Source organism: Piliocolobus tephrosceles, chromosome 2, assembly GCF_002776525.5.
Source record: "Piliocolobus tephrosceles isolate RC106 chromosome 2, ASM277652v3, whole genome shotgun sequence".
Classification (NCBI taxonomy): domain Eukaryota; kingdom Metazoa; phylum Chordata; class Mammalia; order Primates; family Cercopithecidae; genus Piliocolobus; species Piliocolobus tephrosceles.
The window spans coordinates 77715653-77728708 of NC_045435.1; positions in this window are offsets into that span (position 1 = coordinate 77715653).

Sequence of the window (13056 nt, forward strand, 5' to 3'; positions counted from 1 at the left end):
GGAGCAAGAGCATCAGTAGCCGGTGGTATGAGATAATGTCAGAAGGGTGGGTGCCTGCCAGGGCCCTGCAGGCCAGGAAGGGAGTCTGGGCTGCTCTGTCTCAGAGAATGGGTTAGATGGGGAGATAGACCAGACAACAGATGCTGGAGACTCCAAGACCTGAGAATGACGATGAGGACGACTATAAAGAAGCAGGTGTGAGAAATGCCACAACTTGGAATCTACTCGAATCTACAGATTGGAATGCAGGGAACAAGAGAGAGGGCTGGGTCACATTTGCCTCCCAGGTTGTGAGCTTCAGAGCCCAGGATAATGACAGTGTCCTCCATGGGAATGCAAAAATCCTAAGAGAAACTGTTTTGAGGGAAATGTGGGTGGGTCTAACATGAAACACATTGAGGCCGAGGTTCTAAAGGAGCATTGTTCAAGGGAATTCACATGAACAGGATTGGGTGGTGCAGGCTCTCCCTAGTCCTGGGAGGCAATTCCTCCACACTTCTTTTCATTTACAACAGATTCCCCTAGACTGCCCTCTAGATTAAGGCTTCTATGACAGAATGAGTTTTCCTAAATGCTTTACAAAGACCAGTTAATTGCACTACTTTATCTATCAGCTTTTTCTGGAATGGGCTCCTAAGAAGTAATTAGATAATTGTCGTTAAACCTAGGCAACAGCTCCCTGACAGCAATCAGCAGTGAGATGGTATGTTTTTCATTGAGGCTGCCACCTGAGATGACTGCAAGAAAATAGGAAGAAACGGAGGCAGAGAGGTGACAAGGAAGAGAAGGAGCTCTCTGGGACTCAAAACCACCGCCTGGTGAATCGTTCCCAAGAGAGGATATGCTGAGACCCTGCGCTGGTTTGTTTTGCTGGGGCTGACTGCTGCCACCTCGCAAGACCTGATTGCGACCTCTTCAGGATTCTTGAGGACGGGCTTATGGTTTGAAGTTGGCTGTGGTGAGAGTATTTACAGCACAGAATCAACAAACGCTGTAAACCAGGGCTTTTCGTGGAAGAAGAGGGGAGCCTGTATACCAGCGCGCCAAGGGTTCACACCAAAGGAAGGTTGTGGGGGAATGCGCGGGGTCTCAGTCTCTGGCTCCACTCAGTCCTCAAGTGAAAATCTAAGAGTCATTCATGATACTCACCTTCCTCTCATCTTCCAATTCCAATCCATCACATGCTCTCTGTCCTATGTTTCAAATATATCGACATTGTGTGGTCCTGCTCCCCTCACTCATGGGACCCCAACCATACCAAGTGCTCTCCTGCTCTGAGACTTGCATACTCCTAGAGTCCCTCCTCCTAGAAGGGTTGGTGTCTTCTCATTGTTCAGGTCTCAACTTCAATGTCTCTTATCTTAAAGACTTCCCCAGGCTATACCATATAAAGTAACACCCCCTATATTATTTTCTTCTTTTTTTTTTTTTTTTGAGATGGAGTTTTTCTCTTGTTGTCCAGGCTGGAGTGTAGTGGCGCGATCTCAGCTCACCACAACCTCTGCCTCCTAGGTTCCAGCAATTCTCCTACCTCAACCTCCTGAGTAGCTGGAATTACAGGCGCATGCCACCACGCCCAGCTGATTTTTTGTATTATTAACAGAGACAGAATTTCTCCATGTTGGTCAGGTTGGTCTTGAACTCCCAGCCTCAGGTGATCCGCCTGACTCAGCCTCCCAAAGTGCTGGGATTCTTCTTTTTTCACTTTGTCTTCTTCAAAGCTCTTTTCACATTGGGTAATACTTTTGTTGCATAAGTCCCTTGTTGGCTTCCTCCCGGACTGGGAACTCCAGGAGGTCAGTTTGTTTTCTATTCTATTGCTGATACCTCCCATGAGTCCTGGCACATAGTTGGGGATCAAGAACTGTGGAAACGGATGAAGAGGCAAACTCCTCAATTTTGTAGTTGTGAGTGACACCAGGATCCCGCTTTTCAGGTTTGTACTTCCTTAAGGTTGGAGGGTTTTGCTATTTAAAAAATTCAAACAAATTGAATTCACAGTATGGACAATTTCACCGATACCAGGAGGACTTTCTGGTGGCCCCATGGAAATAAGATGATGGACATCCCCTGCCTTCCTGATATCAGAGTGCATTTCAAAGATCCATTCAAGTCATTGAGCCCACTTTTCCATTGCTTTACATCATTCCAAAACCCCCTCTCATCACCATGGCACTCCAGATAAAATCAAGGGGAGGAGTCTACCTGCCACTCTGACCTTAATTTTTTCTAAGCCTGGGGTGTTTGTTTTGGAGATTTCTTCTTTTTCTCTGAGGCCTCTTGATGTCTTAGGACACTCAGCACCTGCTCCATAAGTACAAAAGAACTTGGATTTACCAGACATCTTGGCACTAAGAGAACCACTTGGCTAAATACCAAAATTATAGATATCAACCACTCAACAAGGGGAAGGCAAAATGTCCTGAAGTGAGGGAACGCCAGGGTCACTGGCTGACTCTACACAAGAGTTAAAGCTACATATACTCTGTGGCAGGGTGGGGACAGGGATACAAAGCAGTGTGACCAGAAGACCCTCAGGTGACCTCCAGGGATCTCTGCCACTTGGTGTTCACATCCAGTATAATCCCTTCCCCTGAGTGTGGGTGGAAACTGTGACTTGCTTCTAACCAATAGAATATAGGAAACATGAAGAGATATTGCTGATTTAATGGCCCATATCAGTTTATGTGGAGTTCCTCAACAGAGAGATTATCTTCAGTGGGCCTGACTTAACCTAGTGAATCATAATTACTTAATCTACTTAATCTAGTGAATCTAGTGAATCTTAGAAGAGAGACTATGCCCTCCCTGAAGGGAAAGAGATTGTCCTTGCTGGCCTGATGAAGTAAGCAGCCATGCTAAGGAAGTCTCCATGGCAAGGAACTAGGGTCACAGCCTCCAGGACCTGGGGGCAGCCTCCAGCCAACAGCCAGCAGACATCTGAGGGCCTCAGTCACACAACCACAGGAATGCATGACAGCCTCAGTCACACCACAAACAAATAAACTTGAGAGTGAATTATTCCCCAGTCGAGTCTCCAGATAAGAATGCTGCCAAATGAATGCCTTGATCACAGCCTTGTGAGGCACCAAGCAGAAAGCCTAGTGAAGATGGACCTGGACTCCTGGCTCACAGAGGCTGTGAGAGAATAAGTATGTGTTGTTGTTTTTGTTTCTTTGTTTGAGACGGAGTCTTGCTCTGTCACCCAAGCTGGAGTGCAGTGGCACGATCTCTGTTCACTGCAAGCTCCACCTTCTGGGTTCACACCATTCTCCTGGCTCAGCCTCCCGAGCAGCTGAGACAACAGGCACCCGCCACCACACCCAGCTAATTTTTTTGTGTGTGTTTTTAGTAGAGATGAGGTTTCACCATGTTAGCCAGGATGGTCTCGATCTCCTGACCTTGTGATCCACCCACCTCGGCCTCCCAAAGTGCTGGGATTACAGGCGTGAGCCACTGCACCGGGCCAAATATGTGTTGTTTTAAACCATTTAAGAGTGTGGTGATTTGTTAGGCAGCAATAGAAAACTAATGCAGGCAGTGATATGAGCTGATCCCAGGAAAGACTGGGACAGAAATAGCAACCAGAGACGCATGACTTGCCCACCCTTTGATTCATCATGTCCCACCCTTTGTAACATCCTACTTGTGGCACTTGCAGTTCATTTCTGCTCCCAGACAAAGCATTTAAGATACTCCCTAGGGTGTAAACTCAGTCATTCATCAATTTATTGAATACCTACTATGTGCCAAGCCCTGGGTGTCCTGAGAATTTAAAGATGACTGTAACCTGGTCCTTCTTTCTAGGAGCTTACGGACTAGGACAGATGGCACACAAATAATGCAAGTCATTCTTTCATTAGCACGTATTTATGGAAGGCTACCAGAGTGGCAGACAATGCACTAAGCATGTGACCAGAGAAAGATAAAGACCTGCCCAGCTGGAGGAATCAGTCAGACTGGGGAGAGCCTCAGTGGTATGCTGGAGCCAGTTCATACCAGCTTGCAAGAATCAGTTGTTAAATTTCTGGGAATCTTGTGATTCAGTGGCCAAACAGTCATTATTAAAAGTTAAATTATTTTAATTTACAAGTAAACACATTATATTAAAAACAAAGGTCAGCCAGGTATCGTGGCTCATACCTGTAATCCCAGCACTTTGGGAGGCCAATGTGGGAGGATCGCTTGAGCTCAGGAGTTTGAGACCAGTCTGAGCAACATATGGAGACCCCACCTCTAAAAAAAATTTAAAAATTTTTTCTGGGTGTGGTGGTGCATGCCTGTGGTTCCAGCTGAGGTGGGAGGATCTCTTGTGCCTGGGAAGCCAAGTTGTGATTGTACCACTGCACTCCAGCCTGGGTGCCAGAGTGAGACCTGGTCTCAAGAAAAAAAAAAAAAAAAAAAAACAAAGAAATACTCAAAACTCATCAGTTCCCAATTATTTTTCTACCTCTTACTATTATCTATGCTCTTGAAGTTATTTACATATAGTGTATCTGTATGGTAGAAATATCACATAGTGGTGTGCTACTATGCATGTCTTTCCAGCTCCACATTAGTGATTTCACCATAGTAGCTTGAAATTAGTCATAGCATGTGCATTTACATCATGGAAATTGAAAAACACTATAAATTGGAGCTTGATTTTTTGTTTTGTTGATTGTCGAAACCCTAGGCTTAAGAAAGGGATGGAGAAAATGTTAATAATGCAGATTAAACATTAAGGTATGTCCTGTCTGTGGCCATTACATTGTGAATGGAAAAAAAAGGAAATATTCTTTCAGTATTCAAAAACTGATACCTGATTTAGCAAAGGAGTCATTCATGTCACTGCGATGGAGTGGAGTTTTGACTGTGTCTTCATTGTTTCACTTTCATCTTATTCATTAATATAAATGAAAACATCAACCAATGTTCATGACAGAACTACACTCATTCATTTGATGACCTGAGAGACCTCTTCACTAAATGGGAAACTAAGCAACCATATATTCACAGTCTACTTTTGTCAAATCATGGTTAAATTGCAACTACAGATTGGCTAATTCAAGAAGCTGGCAAAAATGAGTGAAAGTATGCTGTAGGACAATTGTCTGTGTGGAATTTACAATGGGTATTGTATATCTTATTATTATTTAAATTTTAAGATGTGTATTTGCTACACAACCTCAATACCAGTAAAACATAACCCATTTATGTATATACAGACACGTATACATTTTTTTTTTCTGGAGAGTTCATTGACAAACATTTATCATCAGCCCACCACCGGTGGAGACAGAGGACAATCAGTGAGTTAACAGCAAGCCTCAGGGTACCCACAGAGTCTGGGGGGAGCGGAGGGGCATGGTTTCTTGCTCACACTGAAATGGTCTGAAGGGGTGATTTCTGACCTGGGTTTTCCTCTCAGTGACATTGGGAGGGTGTGATAAGGCACTGGTCCTCGACATCACCCTGTCCCTGGTCTGGTCACCAGCCAGGCCCACGCTGGGCCTCCTTGGATCTGTATGAGGAGGAAGGCATTTGGAGAACAGCTTCAGTCACAGTGTTCCCTTTGCTGCTCCCTGTCTGAGTCCTGGTTCCAGCACCATCTCTAGGGTTCACAGCCCTAGAGATGTGGGCCCCACCCCTGAGGCAGCAAGCCCTCCTGCAGTGTCAGGACCTCTTGCAAAGAAGGAGGGCAGTGAAGTCAAGGGGAGCACAGGGAAAGAGAGTGGCTGAAAGGGCGGAAGTAGCCTCCACTGAGCCAGGTTCCCTGCTGCACACTGGATCTGCATCTTCTCATTTCATCCTCACAACAACCCGATGGGGCATCTCTCTTAACAGCCTCATTTTACAGAGGATATCGGGGCTCAGAAAAACAAAATGACTTGCCCAAGCAAGCTCACAGTGCTGCTCAGTGTAGGAGATTTGAACACAGGCAACCAGACAACATGCATGCTAAAGTGATGGGTGAGGCTGGCTTCCTCCCAGGCATCTTAGTGATGATGAAATGTGAGCATGACAGGGAAGCATGAAGAAAAAAAGAGCCTCACCCATGGCCATGATGATGATGGAGATGACAATGAAGATGAGATGATGATGATGATGATGATCTATGAGAATCAGAAATAAAATCCTTTCATTTCATTTGATTTTTGGATTTCTTTAGAGATGGACTGATTACTCCAACAAGGAGGAAACACATTTTTCATTCTTTTCACACATTTTTATTGAGCTCCTACTATATTCTAGGCTTGGGAGACACAGTCAAAAAAAAAAAAAAAAGCAAGACAGGCAAAAGGAAACAAATGGCAGTATCCCTCTTATGGTGTCCACCCCAGATTGTACCAGGAAGTGGGTCTACTCTTGCTTTTTACCATATCCACAGACTCCAGCCTGCTTTCTGGCCCAGAGAAGGTATTCATTAAGCATTTGTTGATGAACAGCTAGACAGAGGAATGCCATAAGGCTCGGTTATACCAGAGCAGCGGCCTTCCCTGCCCCCACTCCAAAGGTGCCTGGACACAACCTGCAAAAGGAAATCCCCAGATGTGCTCAATGTCTGCGTTCTCTGAGCTGCTCCCACCCTCAGGCTGTCCCTGGGAGAAGACCCACCAGCCCACATGCCTGGCTGGCCCACCCACTCAGAGCCTGGCTCCTAGGAGGGAAATTACAGGTCACCCACCTTGATTGGGCCTCTGCCTCCCCTAAGTCACTGGAGAAGCCGGGGCAAGAGGGCAAATTCCAGCCAGCCCAGCTGCCTGGAAGCCAGGGAGGGTGAGTACTCCCTGTTTGAATAAAAGGACAACAGCTGTGAGCCCCAATAAAAAAAGCTATGAGGTATCCATAAAGCCTTCCTTCCAGGATCTCTAAATCCCTGCCCCACCCAGACACCTCCTTAAACCTAGGAAGTCAGTGATGATGCAGTAGGAGCTGCCTCTGGTTCACATCCTGAGGATTTTCCAGCATTGCTAAACCTGTGCCCCTGCCCGAGGAGGGCTTACCCCTGGGAAGCTGGGCAAACACTCAGCCGAAAGGAAAGGCAGGTGGAGAAGCCACATAGAATACTTATCCTGAACTTTATTGTGATGATTCCAAAGTGACACCTGTTACCTGTAGAACAGAGAGTAGTATCAAGGAGAAAGTTAAAATCGCCATAATCCCTCCTCCAGGAAACGGCCATTTGACAGTTTGTTGCATCTCTTGCAGTCTTTCATCTCTATGTGGGTTTGTTTATTTACATTGCTTTCATCAGAACCATTCTAGGGATACTAGTTTAAAATGTGTGACTATGTGGAAAGAAAAGGAGACATCCGATCCTGTTTCTACAACATCACTAACCCCCCCACCCCCATTTTTTTGGCAGCCTTAAGAAGGATGAGAGAAACTCCAGAATTTATGGTTGGCACTGAAGTTAAATTATGGTAGATACTGAAGTTCTCACCACCCTGGAAAGTGGATTGTTGGAGTGAAATTTAACCTGATTTAGAAAAATAAAGAAATATGATGTTTCTTATACCCACGGCAGAGAGTAAAAATCATGCCTGCTGATGGATTGTTGCTCGGCTAGCAAGAAAAAAGGGAGAGAGAAACAGAGAAAAACAGAAAGGAAAGGCAAAGAACCAGAGAGAAGGAGATATATATGCTTGTGAATGCATAGAAAGTTCTAGAAAAATACTTAGAAATTATGAAGAGTGGTTCATCTTCAAGAGTGAGTAAAGATGAGCATTTAAATAGATATTTCATATAGCTCTGCACTTTTCTGAATATTTTACCATGAACAAGTGTTATTTTCATAATTCTTAAAACAGTTGGGCTGGGTGCAGTGGTTCACGCCTGTAATCCCAGCACTTTGGGAGGCCAAAATGGTCAGATCACGAGATCAGGAGATCGAGACCATTCTGGCTAACATGGTGAAACTCCATCTCTACTAAAAATACAAAAATTAGCTGGGCGTGGTTGCAGGCACCTGTAGTCCCAGCTACTCGGGAGGCTGAGGCAGGAGAATGGTGTGAACCTGGGAGGCAGAGCTTGCAATGAGCCAAGATTGCACCATTGCACTCCAGCCTGGCTGACAGAGCAAGACTCCATCTCAGATAAAAAAAAAAAAAAAAAAAAAAAATTGAAGTGATTTTCCCACTTCAAATATTACGAATAGGTTACATGGCAAAGGAGAATTAAGATTGCAGGTAAAATTACGGTTGCTAATCAGCTCACCTTAAAATTGGCAGAATGGGGGGAACCTGGGCAAGATGGCGGAGTAGGACAGCTCCAGTCTGCAGCTCCCAGCAAGATCAACACAGAAGGCAGGTGATTTCTGCATTTCCAGCTGAGGTACTTGGCTCATCTCATTGGGACTGGTTACACAGTGGGTGCAGCCCACAGAGGGTGAGCTGAAGCAGGGTGAGGTGTCACCGCACCTGGGAAGCACAAGGGGTCAGGGAACTCCCTCCTCTAGCCAAGTGAAAGCCATGAGGGACTATGCCATGAGGAAGGGTGCACTCTGGCCCAGATACTATGCTTTTCCCATGGTCTTCAAAACCTGCAGACCAGGAGATTCCCTTGGATGCCTATGCCACCAGGGCCCTGGGTTTCAAGCAAGAAAAAACTGGGTGGCCATTTAGGCAGACACTGAGCTACATGCAGGAGTTTTCTTTTTCCATACCCCAATGGTGCCCAGAATGCCAGCGAGACATTACCATTCACTCCCCTGGAAAGGGGGATGAAGCCAGGGAGCCAAGTGGTCTAGCTCAGTGGATCCCACATCCATGGAGGCCAGCAAGCTAAGATCCACTGGTTTGATATTCTCACTGCCAGCACAGCAGTCTGAAGTTGACCTGGGATGCTTGAGCTTGGTAGGGGGAGGGGCATCTGCCATTATTGAGACTTGAGTAGACAGTTTTCCCCTCACAGTGTAAACAAAGGGGAAGTTCAAACTGGGCGGAGCCCACCACAACTCGGCAAAGCTGCTGTAGTCAGACTTCCTGTCTAGATTCCTCCTCTGGTGGCAGGGCATCTCCGAAAGAAAGGCAGCAGCCCCAGTCAGGGGCTTATAGATAAAACTCCCATCTCCCTGGGACAGAACACCTGGGGGAACAGGTAGCTGTGGGCACAGCGTCGGCAGACTTAAATGTTCCTGCCTGCCAGCTCTGAAGAGAGCAGCGGATCTCCCAGCACAGTGCTCGAACTCTGCTAAGGGACAGACTGCCTCCTCTAATGGTTCCCTGACCCCTGTACCTCCTGACTGGGAGACACCTCCCAGCAGGGGTCGACAGACACCTCATGCAGGAGAGATCCAGCTGGCATTTGGCAGGTGCCCGTCTGGGACAAAGCTTCCAGTGGAAGGAACAGGCAGCAATCTTTGCTGTTCTGCAGCCTCCACTGGTGATACCCAGGCAAACAGGGTCTGGAGTGGACCTCCAGCAAACTTCTGCAGACACGTAGCAGAAGGGCCTGACTGTTAAAAGGAAAACTAACAAACAGAAAGGAATAGCATCAACATCAACAAAAAGGACGTCCACACAAAAACCCTATCCGAAGGTCACCAACATTAAAGACCAAAGGTAGATAAATCCATGAAGATGAAGAAAAACCAGCACAAAAGTCTGAAAATTCCATAAACCAGAACACCTCTTCTCCTCCAAAGGATCACAACTCCTCTCCAGCAAGGAAACAAAACTGGAGGGAGAAGGAGTTTGACAAATTGACAGAAGTAGGCTTGAGAAGGTGGGTAATAACAAACTATTCTGAGCTAGAGGAGCATGTTCTAACCCAAAGCAAGGGAAGCTAAGAACCTTGAAGAAAGGTTAGAGGAAAGGCTAACTAGAATAACCAGTTTAGAGAAGAACATAATGACCTGATGGAGCTGAAAAACACAGCACGAGAACTTCATGAAGCATACACAAGTATCAATAGCCGAATTGATCAAGCAGAAAAAAAGGATATCAGAGATTGAAAATCATCTTAATGAAATAAAACGTGAAGACAAGGTTAGAGAAAAAAGAACGAAAAGGAACAAACAAAGCCTTCAAAAAATATGGGACTATGTGAAAAGAACAAACCTGATTGATTGGTGTACCTGAAAGTGATGGGGAGAATGGAACCAAGTTGGGAAACACTCTTTAGGATATTATCCAGGAGAACTTCCCCAACCTATCAAGACAGGTCAACATTCAAATTCAGGAAATACAGAGAACACCACAAAGATGCTCCTCAAGAAGAGCAACCCCAAGACTCATAATCATTAGATTCACCAAGGTTGAAATGAAAGAAAAACTGATACGGGCAGCCAGAGAGAAAGGTTGGGTTACCCACAAAAGGAAGCCCATCAGACTAACAGGGGATCTCTCTGCAGAAACCCTACAAGCCAGAAGAGAGTGGGGGCCAATATTCGACATGTTTAAAGAAAAGAATTTTCAATCCAGAATTTCATATCCAGCCAAACTAAGCTTCATAAGCAAAGGAGAAATAAAATCCTTTACAGACAAGCAAATGCTGAGAGATTTTGTTACCACCAGGCCTGTCTTACAAGAGCTCCTGAAAGAAGCACTAAATATGGAAAACAAAAAACTGGTACCAGCCACTGCAAAAACATACCAAATTGTAAAGACCATCAACACTATGAAGAAGCTGCATAAACTAACAAGCAAAATAACCAGCTAGCATCATAATGATAGGATCAAATTCACACATAACAATATTAACCTTAAATAATAAGGGCTCAATGCCCCAATTAAAAGACACAGACTGGTAAATTAGATAAAGAGTCAATATGGGTTAAATGCCTTAATTAAAAGATACAGACTGGCAAATTGGATAAAGAGTCAAGACCCATTGGTGTGCTATATTCAGGAGACCCATCTCATGTGCAAAGACACACATAGGCTCAAAATTAAAGGGTGGAGGAAGATTTACCAAGCAAATGGAAGGCAAAAAAAAATTAGAGGTTGCAATCCTAGTCTCTGATAAAACAGACTTTAAACCACAAAGATCAAAAAAGACAAAGAAGGGCATTACATAATGGTAAAGGGATCAACACAATAAGAAGAGCTAACTACCCCAAATATATATACACCCAACACAGGAGCACCCAGATTCATAAAGCAGGTTCTTAGAGACCTACAAAGAGACTTAGACTCCCACACAATAATAGTAGGAGACTTTAACATCCCACTGTCAGTATTAGACAGATCAATAAGACAGAAAATTAACAAGGATATACAGGACTTGAACTCAGCTCTGAAGCAAGCAGACCTAATAGACATCTACAGAACTTTCCATCCCAAATCAACAGAATATACATTCTTCTCAGCACTGCATTGCACTTATTCTAAAATTGACCACATAATTGGAAGTAAAACACTCCTCAGCAAATGCAGAACAGAAATCATAACAAACAGTCTCTCAGACCACAGTGCAATCAAATTAGAACTCAGGATTAAGAAATTCACTCAAAACCCCACAACTACATGGAAACTGAACAACCTGCTCCTGAATGACTACTGGGTAAATAATGAAATTAAGGCAGAAATGAATAAGTTATTTGAAACCAATGAGAACAAAGATAGAATGTGCCAGAATCTCTAGGACACAGCTAACACAGTGTTTAGAGGGAAATTTATAGCACTAAATGCCCACAGGAGAAACTGCGAAAGATCTAAAACTGACACCCTAACATCACAATTAAAAGAACTAGAGAAGCAAGAGCAAACAAATTCAAAAGCTAGCAGAAGACAAGAAATAACTAAGATCAGAGCAGAACTGAAGGGGATAGAGACATGAAAAACCCTTCAAAAAATCAATGAATCCAGGAGCTGGGTTTTTTAAAAAAAAGATTAACAAAATAGATAGACTGCTAGCCAGACTAATAAAGAAGAAAAGAGAGAAGAATCAAATAGACACAATAAAAAATGATAAAACATATATCACCACTAATCCCACAGAAATACAAACTACTGTCAGAGAATAATATAAACACCTCTATGCAAATAAACTAGAAAATCTAGAAGAAATGAATAAATTGCTGGACACATACACCCTCCCAACACTAAACCGGGAAGAAGTCGAATCCCTGAATAGAGCAATAGCAAGTTCTGAAATTGAGGCAGTAATTAATAGCCTACCAACCAAAAAAAGCCCAGGACCAGATGAATCCACAGCCAAATTCTACTAGAGGTACAAAGAGAAGCTGGTATCATTCCTTCTGAAACCATTCCAAACAATAGAAAAGGAGGGACTCCTTCCTAACTCATTTTATGAGGCCAGCATCATCCTGATACCAAAACCTACCAGAGACACAACAAAAAAAGAACATTTCAGAGCAATATCCGTGATGAACATTGATGCAAAAATCCTCAATAAAATACTGACAAACCAAATCCATCAGCACATCAAAGAGCTTATCCACCACGATCAAGTCAGCTTCATCCATGGGATGCAAGGCTGGTTCAACATATGCAAATCAATAAACATAATCCATCACATAAACAGTGACAAAAACCACATGATTATCTCAATAGATGCAGAAAAGGCCTTTGATAAAATTCAACACCGCTTCATGCTAAAAACTCTCTATAAACTCGGTATTGATGGAATGTATCTCAAAATAATAAGAGCCTATTTATGACACACCCAGAGTCAGTATCATACTGAATGGGCAAAAACTGGAAGCACTCCTTTTGAAAACCAGCACAAGACAAGGATGCCCTCTCTCACCACTCCTATTCAACATAGTATTGGAAATTCTGGCCAGGGCTAACAGGCAAGAGGAAGAAATAAAGGGTACTCAAATAGAGAGAGAGGAAGTCAAATTGTCTCTGTTTGCAGATGACATGATTGTATATTTAGAAAACCCCGTCATCTCAGCTCAAAATCTCCTTAAGTTGTTAAGCAACTTCAGCAAAGTCTCAGGATACGAAATCAATGTGCAAAAATCACAAGCACTCTTATACACCAATAACAGACAAACAGAGAGCCAAATCATGAGTGAACTCCCATTCACAATTACTACAAAGAGAGTAAAATACCTAAGAATCCAAGTTACAAGGGAGGTGAAGGACCTCTTCAAGGAGAACT